The sequence below is a fragment of the Panthera tigris genome, chromosome C1 (assembly GCF_018350195.1).
Source record: "Panthera tigris isolate Pti1 chromosome C1, P.tigris_Pti1_mat1.1, whole genome shotgun sequence".
Taxonomy (NCBI): domain Eukaryota; kingdom Metazoa; phylum Chordata; class Mammalia; order Carnivora; family Felidae; genus Panthera; species Panthera tigris.
The window spans coordinates 67,475,195-67,484,333 of NC_056667.1; positions in this window are offsets into that span (position 1 = coordinate 67,475,195).

A 9,139-nucleotide genomic window follows, 5' to 3' on the forward strand; every position below is an offset into this window, starting at 1 on the left:
ATTGTTATTTGAGGCATATATCAGCATCTAACTTGGATGCTGACTAAAATCAAGGTTTGCTGCTTTGCCCACTGACACTTTATGCACATGCTTTGCCCATAAGCAGCAATGCACAAAGGATACACCTTTCCTGCCCTCTTACAAACAGAACACTTGCCACACTGATAATTCTGTTTGGCCAGTTTAAAGTAGGTATTGCATGTCTAAACTCAAGTCTACAGGATCCAGACAACTCTGACTGTACACTGAGATAAGTGCCTGAACTCTCGAATTTTCTACTCTGCAAAACAGAGACAACAATAACACCTTCTTCATAAGATAACTATCGTTTTCAGAGCACATGCTGGATTAAGTGTTTAGGACAATGCCTTGATCTATGATGTCTTTCAATACCATTAGTTATTATTCTTGAGGTCCTTTTAGTGATAAAAGACATTTCTTCTTTTCCAAAAAGATAAAGCTCTAGTTTTAAATGCATTGTACACTTGGAAATAATTAGCATATTTGCAGTGCTCAGTACTACTCATTTAAAAAAGATTAGGAACAAGAGACTTTAGCCCCCTGCAACCATTTCAAGAGTGGTCTTTTTAACAACAACAACCACACCACTCTGTGGTTTAAATCTTACATTATTTACTTGTGCCTGGTGAATTGAGAAGGATACTTCATCCCCCTTGGATGTGAAGACCAAATGTGCTCAGCTGCAGACCAATTATGATATTCAAGTATTTTCTAGACTGCTGAATGGGAAACGTTGAACTGTGCTTGTGTGATTAGCCTCATTGATTTCTATAGAAATGTAGTACTTAACTTCAATCAGTACAGTAGTTCAGTAGTTCAAGGAAGTTTATTCCTCCTTTGAAATTCACAAGGAATATATAGTACAAAATTAGCCTTGCAAGAGTCACAATAATTTACCAAAACCAGGTGTCTCAGGAGTATTTGTAATTTATCCCCTAATTTGAAAAGATTAGACCACCTCATAACTTAGATGTGTGTTTTCAGTTTGACTTTACTTACAGATTATACTATGCAATTACTTGCAAACAATTATTGATTACTTTAAAAATAAATAGGGATCCATTACATGGTAGTCTTCACTATTCTTTTGGCTCAAAAATGTTTTACTGTCTTCTAGTTGAAATAGTGATGTCTTGGGCCTGGAAGATGATAGCCAATAACCAAAAAATATGGAGGCTTTTAACACAATGAAAAAGCTTAAATAGAAACCTGGTGGTTAATGGATCCTCAATAACAGAGAGAAACTTGGTGAACACTTAACTCAATCTACTTTTCCATCTATTCATCTAATTATTTCTATGATGCCTCTGATCAAAGTAATTAGGCAAGCTGACAGTGATATTCAAATTTCAACATAATAAATGAAGGAAAGGAGGCTTCCCCCTGTCTGTACTTAACTGGAGACGTGTTGGGGGTATATTTGTGTTAATGACACAATGTCTGCAAGGTACCATTTAGGTACAGTTTAGAAGAAAATCAGTACAAATTTCAGAGGCTAAATTTTATGCTTATCTGATATTTTCAGTTTGGGGTGAATCTTTCCTTGCCAACTCAGGTGACATTTGGCCAACCAACCACTTTCAACAACTTAATGGCCATGATCCTCAATGTCTGGAAGATATTTTTAGTTATGCAGAACAATTGGAGGATTGTTCTTCAATGTCCCAGCATCAAAGCCAAGTTATTCATGGAGATAACAGCAGAAATAAACTGCACACTCTGCTTCTACTTCAACTTCTCATAAAGAAAGATTATTATCTAAAGCAGAATCATATCCAAGATAGCCAGCTCATCCTTTCTGCCAGCCAGTCCAAAATCATGAGTCCACAACCAAGCGTGTGCTGAGTAATTCCAATATATTTTAAAATATTGTTTCAAACATTTACATAAATCAATGTTGAAAATACAGATTTTCTTCTCAGTGTTATTCTCAAGACTCTTCTGATAAAATGTGGATTTAGTTTTGTTATGGTACCAAAATACTCAGAATTTGAAATTCAAACTCCTAACCATCTCCCCTATTTTCCTTTTAGTGTTATATTTGCTCCACTTTCGCTTTTGTAAGATGATATTTATTAAAAAGTCTCTAAGACAGTATTCTAGAGGCCGATTATTTTCTCTTTGCCTTGTGCCTTGTGAACTCACTGAAATCTTTTGTCTTTGAGAACCTTCAACCAATCGAGCCATACATATAAGAATGAAGGTCAAAGACAGGTCAAATGAGGTGAATTCTAGGGTTGGTGAAATCTGGGGTTTACTCTCACTTGGGTCGTTGTTACAGGAGTAATAATTCCTCAAATTTCATTCTTCCAACAATCTTCAAGTAGAAGTCTGGAAAGCTTTCACAGGTCTTTTGGGAATAAACATAATATATAAAAAAAACATTGCATACAGTTTTGCTACTTAGAGTTTGGGGGCGACATTGTTCTGATTTCCCATTGGTAATAATAGAATGTCCTCGATTGAATAGTATAGACAAGGTTCTTAGGAATAATAATAAGGTATCTGAAGTGGTTCAGGCATGAGCATCCCCAGAATGTGCCACTTTGGCATGTGGATTACTTGGAACTAAAAATAATGAAGGCCCAAAAGACTTAGGAAGAGCTTCTTACCTCCCCCTTAACTGCTTCTAAGCATTTAGATAAAGGGCAGCTACAAACAGTATGAGCTAGATGAGGTAAACTGTGGGGAGCTCAGCAGGGCCTGTTTGTTCAAATTCTTCTCTGTGTCCCATTATCTCTGCATGGCATGACAAACATTTGTTTACCAAATATTTGCTTTTCGCATCTTCCTGTGAATTCTTCCTTCCCTTGGAAGTCCCAGATCCCTATCCCCTTCTCCTCAGCTCAGGATGGCATATAAGCCTCAACTGCCTGACTGTCTCTGAGCCTCTCATGCCTTTGTGGGGCTCCTGTGCATACTCAATTAAATTTGTTTTTCTCCTGTTAATCTGTCTTATGTCAATTTAATTAATAAGACAGTCAAAAGAACCTAGAAGGGTAGAGGACAAATTTTCTTCCTCTACATATCTAATTCATTCATTCAGTCACTCATGCATTCAATCAACATATATTTGCATTCAACAAATACATTACATATTCATCTATTCTGGTAAATAAAGAGACTTTTGTTTCAATAGAAGACTGAAATTTCATGACAAGCTTATGTTCCTTTTTTTTGTTTGCTACTTTAGACTTTAGGTAATCAGAGCTAACCTATGAAAATATTATAATTTCAGAAAATCATGTAATTTCTCAGGTGCTTGGAAGGACTGAATCTTATTTCCATCAAAGAATTATTTTTAATTTGACTTGACTTTTTTTTGTTTTGTTTTGTCTGCTTGTCACACTAATAATATATCTGAAGGCTATTATAAGTGGATATCATTAAAAACACACTATTTCATTGTTGAGCTCATCAGTAATTTCCAGGTCAACAAAATATTGATAGTATTCTGTAATGTGCCCATTGCAATAATGCATTAAATATGCCCACTGAAGGGGATCACATTTTGTCCCACCAAAATATGCCTCTCTGGCACAATAATTAGTTTCAAGAAACAGCAGAAGAAGCTCTGAAAACAAAGTAGAAGTTACCTCTTTGTAAGGGATATTTTCAATTATAAGAGAAATCACCCTCTGTAACAGGAAGAGAAGAGTGACTAAATCTCTAGAAATTTATCAATAGAGAAGGCAAAGATCTAAATCTGCATAACAACGTTACCCGTGTTTACTGTATGTTTTCTTGGTAACCTCTCATAACTGGCTACCCCACCCCCACCACCCTTTGTCTTTAGCTAGAGATGATATTTAAAGTGATGGCTTTGGCCATTTGGGGGAGTTACTCAGTTTTCTTGGGTATCTTTCATGTACACAGAAGGTACACATGTTATTAAACACATGTTTACTTTTCTCCTGGTAATCTGTCTGAATTACAGGCATGTCTCAGCCAAGAACCTAGAAGAGGAAAGGGCAAGTCATTTTTCTGACCCCACGCCATGCATGAGGCAGATGATTTCGTTTTGAATCTCCTTCCATCCATACTAGCTGTCAAATACAAATCTCCTGTGTACAGTATGTTTTTGAATAGTAGAAAAAAGTTTCTCCAAAATCTCTATAGTGTCAAGCCATGGCCAAAGATTAAATGTCATAGCATGACCATAAATAGTCTGTATACAATCCTTATAAGAGTTATACCTGTTTTGATATAAGATTATATTTTACAATCTGTTGACTTGGGCAACTCCCCCCTGTGTGATGTCAGATGACCCTCAAATTCTACCTCAAAATGTCCCTCAGTTATTTCTGGAATGTGTGAGAAATGGTCCCATGTATTATAAATTTTGACTGCCATCTTGCTCCCAAGTCATTTCAGGTATCAACAGTAAAACTGCTTTTTAATCATTCTCTGCCCTTTTTGGTTGTTAATTGGTACTATCCATTTGTCACAGATGAAAATGCTTCCATTGTATAAATTCAAGGAGGTTAAATTGTTGACTTCCTGTCCAAAATAAAGAAATCCCATCTGGCTGAGTATAAAAAAAAATCAAGACGGTATTACAGAATATTGGAGGAAAGATTGCTTACGGGCTTCTGTTTTGGAACTTGTCCGTTGAGGGATTTGAAAGAAGAGTGTAAACGGAAAATTATCTGGGCTAACAAGTCTAAGTGGGGCTAGCTACAAATCCTGAATGTTTTCTTACAAAGAAAATGGAGCTTGATGTTTAGAAAGCTTTGTTTTTCTATGGAAAAATCAATAAAAATCATTTTATTATATCCTGCTTTGGTGAAAGGGACTAAAATCTAGGGGAAGTTAAAAGTGAATTGGTTTTCTTTAACAAAATTGTGGATGACACTAAGTAGCAAAGTTCATCCTATTCTTTAGTCAGGAGGTGTGGCAGAAGTCTGGAATGTAAAATTGCTCCAAAACATCTGCAATTGGCAGCAGTTAACTTATGGGAATAAAACCTTTTTTGTATAAGTGATTAGATTCTTGGGGCTTCAAAGAGAGTTGCGGCATCTTAATTACTTGGAACATAACTACTCCAGTTTAAAAAAAAATACTCAAGGTGAAAACACACAGTAGAATTAAGCAGTATTATTTCAACCTTGAAATTGAAGCTTTATCTTATCATTGTATTACCCTGTAATGGAAAACTGAACTTGTGTTAATCAGTATTCCTGATTACAAATAGGGAAATTGTGGGGATTTTTCAGTCTTCCTTTTATTTTAAATAAAATGTCATGACCATGATTTAGATAGAAATATTTTGCAGAGGATAAAAGGCTCTTAAAATTCTGATAAACACAGGCTAACTTCTGAGATTTATAACTTATTGAACTTTTTATGCATAAAACATTTAGGTTAATTCATTTAAATAAATGATTGGATTGTTTTGCTGTCACTGCCTCAGATGTGCCTGCTTGGGCTTTCTTTTCCATAAAGTACATTTAGTGATTAGCTGAGTACATTTAAATGCAATTTGTCTTGAATAAGAAAAATCTGAAGATAAAGTAGCTGTAAACAACTAACTAAATAAATAAAGCTATAACCATGCAAAAGAGAGACACAGAGCTGAGAACTGAATAGATAGGAGTACTGAATATTGCAAGTACTGAATATTGATTTGCTACTCTAGTTCACAATAAGTGTGTTGGCTTATCCTGCTTATTGGTTGTTTCATATTTTTCACCAGGCCCCAAACAAAACTAAACAAAACAGACATGAATATAATTATTTTGTGTATAATGCCTTTGTGTCATTCTAGCAACTCCTGTTGCATGATGATGATGACAACCCAGGCTCAGAGCAATGGAGGCACAGAGTTTCTAGACCATTTCAATACACACAAGACAAAATGAAGTCCGTATCTCTAAATCCCAGAGCAAGTTTATAACTGGTAAGATACTAATTCAAACCTCAGCTTTTTCATACTACTGTCCGGCAGAAGTCATTCACAATGTGGTACAGTTCCAGGACAGTGTAAGTGACACAGGGCTTAGGGATTCCATTTCAAGGTACCTCATGGTTCTGATTCAACTTAAAGAAGTAAAACAAGAAGTGAAATTTGCTCAGAATAAGACATATAGTTGTGTTTTCCAAAATTCATTCGCAGTAAGAATTGAACTAGATTTGTCACAGACTAGAAGTCATTTCCTCTCTGGATGCTCCAAGATCCCCATTTCCTGGGGGCTCTACCAACTAGAGGACCTGAGAATGGATCCTGAGAGTTTGTGCCAATGGCCATAAGAAATCCTGGGATATATATCTACCTATGTGGGATTTCTCCTCTCTCATAAGCTCTGTTGTTTGCATCCTGAGTGAACACTGTTGGGGAAGAAAAATTTTCCTGTACCAGTCAAGTTTCTTCTGTCTGGTCTAAGAATTAAATTGACATGAGATAGATTAACAGGAGAAAATAATATTTAATTATATGTGCACAGGGAATCCACATAAACATTAGATTCCAAAGACAGTCAGGCAAAATGGGGTATATATGTCATCTGGAACTAAACAGAAGAGATTAGGGGTCCAGGACTTCAGAGAGAAGGATATCAATTCACAGGAAGATGAAAAAGAGTACATATTTGGTAAACAAATATTTGCTGGGTCATTCAGAAACAATAGGATCTAGAGAGGAATTTTATTTTTATTATTTTTTAACGTTTATTTATTTTTGAGACAGAGAGAGACAGAGCATGAACAGGGGAGGGGCAGAGAGAGAGGGAGACACAGAATCAGAAGCAGGCTCCAGGCTCTGAGCCATCAGCCCAGAGCCCGACGCGGGGCTCGGACCGTGAGATCGTGACCTGAGCCGAAGTCGGACGCTTAACCGACTGAGCCACCCAGGCGCCCCTAGAGAGGAATTTTAAAAAACAGACTCTCAAATTTCTCCTTGTCTGCTACCCCTGCTTTACATTATAATGTAGCTATCTATGGTGATAGCTCCCTTCCTGGAGTAGATGCTTTAACCAAATCCTTTCAGGAAGTCAGGGGGAAGGTCAAAGTTTCTTCCTGAGTCTTTTGACCTTTGTTTTTAGCTTGAAATTATTCAAGTTAAATTTAATTATAAATTAATTAAATTTACTAATTAATTAATTAATTATTCAAGCCAAAGTGGCACATCTTGGAGCAACTTATTCTGAACTTCTACAACACTAAGCATTTATAAATATCAATATATTTCATTATTTTCAGTAAAATTAGAGAGTTATACAAACTAAAGAAAAACTAGAGCATGAGAATTACAAGAGTAATGCACCAGGGACCAAAGTTCCTAAGGATTAAAAATAGAATTATTATATATCTAAGAATGCAGAAGACAAAGAAAATAGGTTTAACCAAATTATCTGCTTTAGTGGTTTTTTTCATAATTTATCCAGTATAATTAATTGTTTCCCAAATAAAAAGAAGTAAAAATAATTCTTACATATTGGAATAGTGTTAGAAAAACATTAAAGTGCTCCATTCTTTCTTTGTTTATAGACAAAATAGATAAAGTGCTAATGTGCTGACAAAGGGATTTTATGGAGCTCAATGCTTTGAATTAAATTTGACTCAAAAGCAGTCTCCTTTTTGGCAAGTGCCCTACTTCCAAAGACAAAAGGTCATATTTTTTTTTCTTGTGGAAATTCTTTATTCTTTTCTGACTTTTTACCCTGTTGCCCATCTCCCTTGCTAGCTATTTTGGGTTAGTTATGCAGCTTAATTTGATCAGGCTTAGCACAGTGAGAGATCAGACTAATCTGGCTTTCTCCTTTTGGATCATTTACTGAAAAATGTTCTAGATCCTACTAAATTGCAGGATTCCTCTGACAATTGCACCCACAAGGAGTATCTTTTGACATGTCTTTATCTTTAAACTTTCTTCTAAACATTGGAGACTGAAAATATATGGACTGAGAGATCAAATGTATTCTTAGAAATGTAATTAGCCCTCAGTCTTGTGGCATGTTGTTAAATATGCTTTGGATAATCACATAATAGTGTACACACACACACACACACGCACACACACACACCAAATAACTTTTTCTTCTGGTTTAAAAAAAAAGTCTTAAGATTGCAAGTATAATAATGCTTTCAACATGTTACATTTTAACTGTTAGATGAGTCAATTTGACCTGAAATTTTTTCTATATAATAGGTATGATATATTAATATATTAGTTTCTTTGGCAAGTGCCTGGGAATTTGAGTTTGTTGGATTTTTGTTTTGTATGTTGGTGGTGTGTTTGATGTTTATGATGTGTGTGTGTGTGTGTGTGTGTGTGTGTTCTGTCTCCCCACTAAATATGCATCTTACAGTTCTTCAGAATTGTTCCTACTTGTATAACATCATTGTTTGTGCAGTTTTATGCCAATGTAACTCCTCAGAAACCCTCATTAACTCAACATTGGCCAAAATAAACGTGAATTCTTAAGTTGAAATTTTTCAATAATTCTAGCTTATTTAAGTTGGGTAGAAAGGTCAATGTTACCAGATTTCTTACACATAAATCATTGTAATATACACTAATATCTACATTACAAAAGAAAATATGAAAAAAAGAAAATATTTAAGAGTTAAAATCCCACCGCTATTACTTTTGACAATTTTGGAGTGTTTTCTTCCATCCATTGCATTCTAAAACAGTTTTTCTCTGACTTTATTTACAATTATTCTGAGCACATAACAAAAGAATAAAAATCCTCACCTATAAGAGAAGCTTTAAGTCTCCCCGCATAAATTTTGGTGCCTCATAGCTAACCTGTTCCTTATTTCTGTACCATCTTTAATCAAACCTGGTAAACATTATGGTCCCTGTTCACATATAATGATATACCTTTTCTAGCCTTGTCCTATTAAGGGTACAGATGGAAAAAAATCAAAACAAAAACAATCCTTGATGTTATCACGAAATTTGCTATATTAAACCACCCCTGAAATTTGAGTCTCCCATTTTTTTTCTAGTTACATGTGAACCCATAACTGTTCTTTTGTTATTTAATTGTTGTTAATCTGATTTTCCATGCCCTTCCAATTTGCTTAAGCAATTGATCTGATAAACCACTTTGTGGCGTGATCTTTATGAGAGAAAGCTGATGAAGACGGCTAATGTGCTCCATCACCCTAGGTG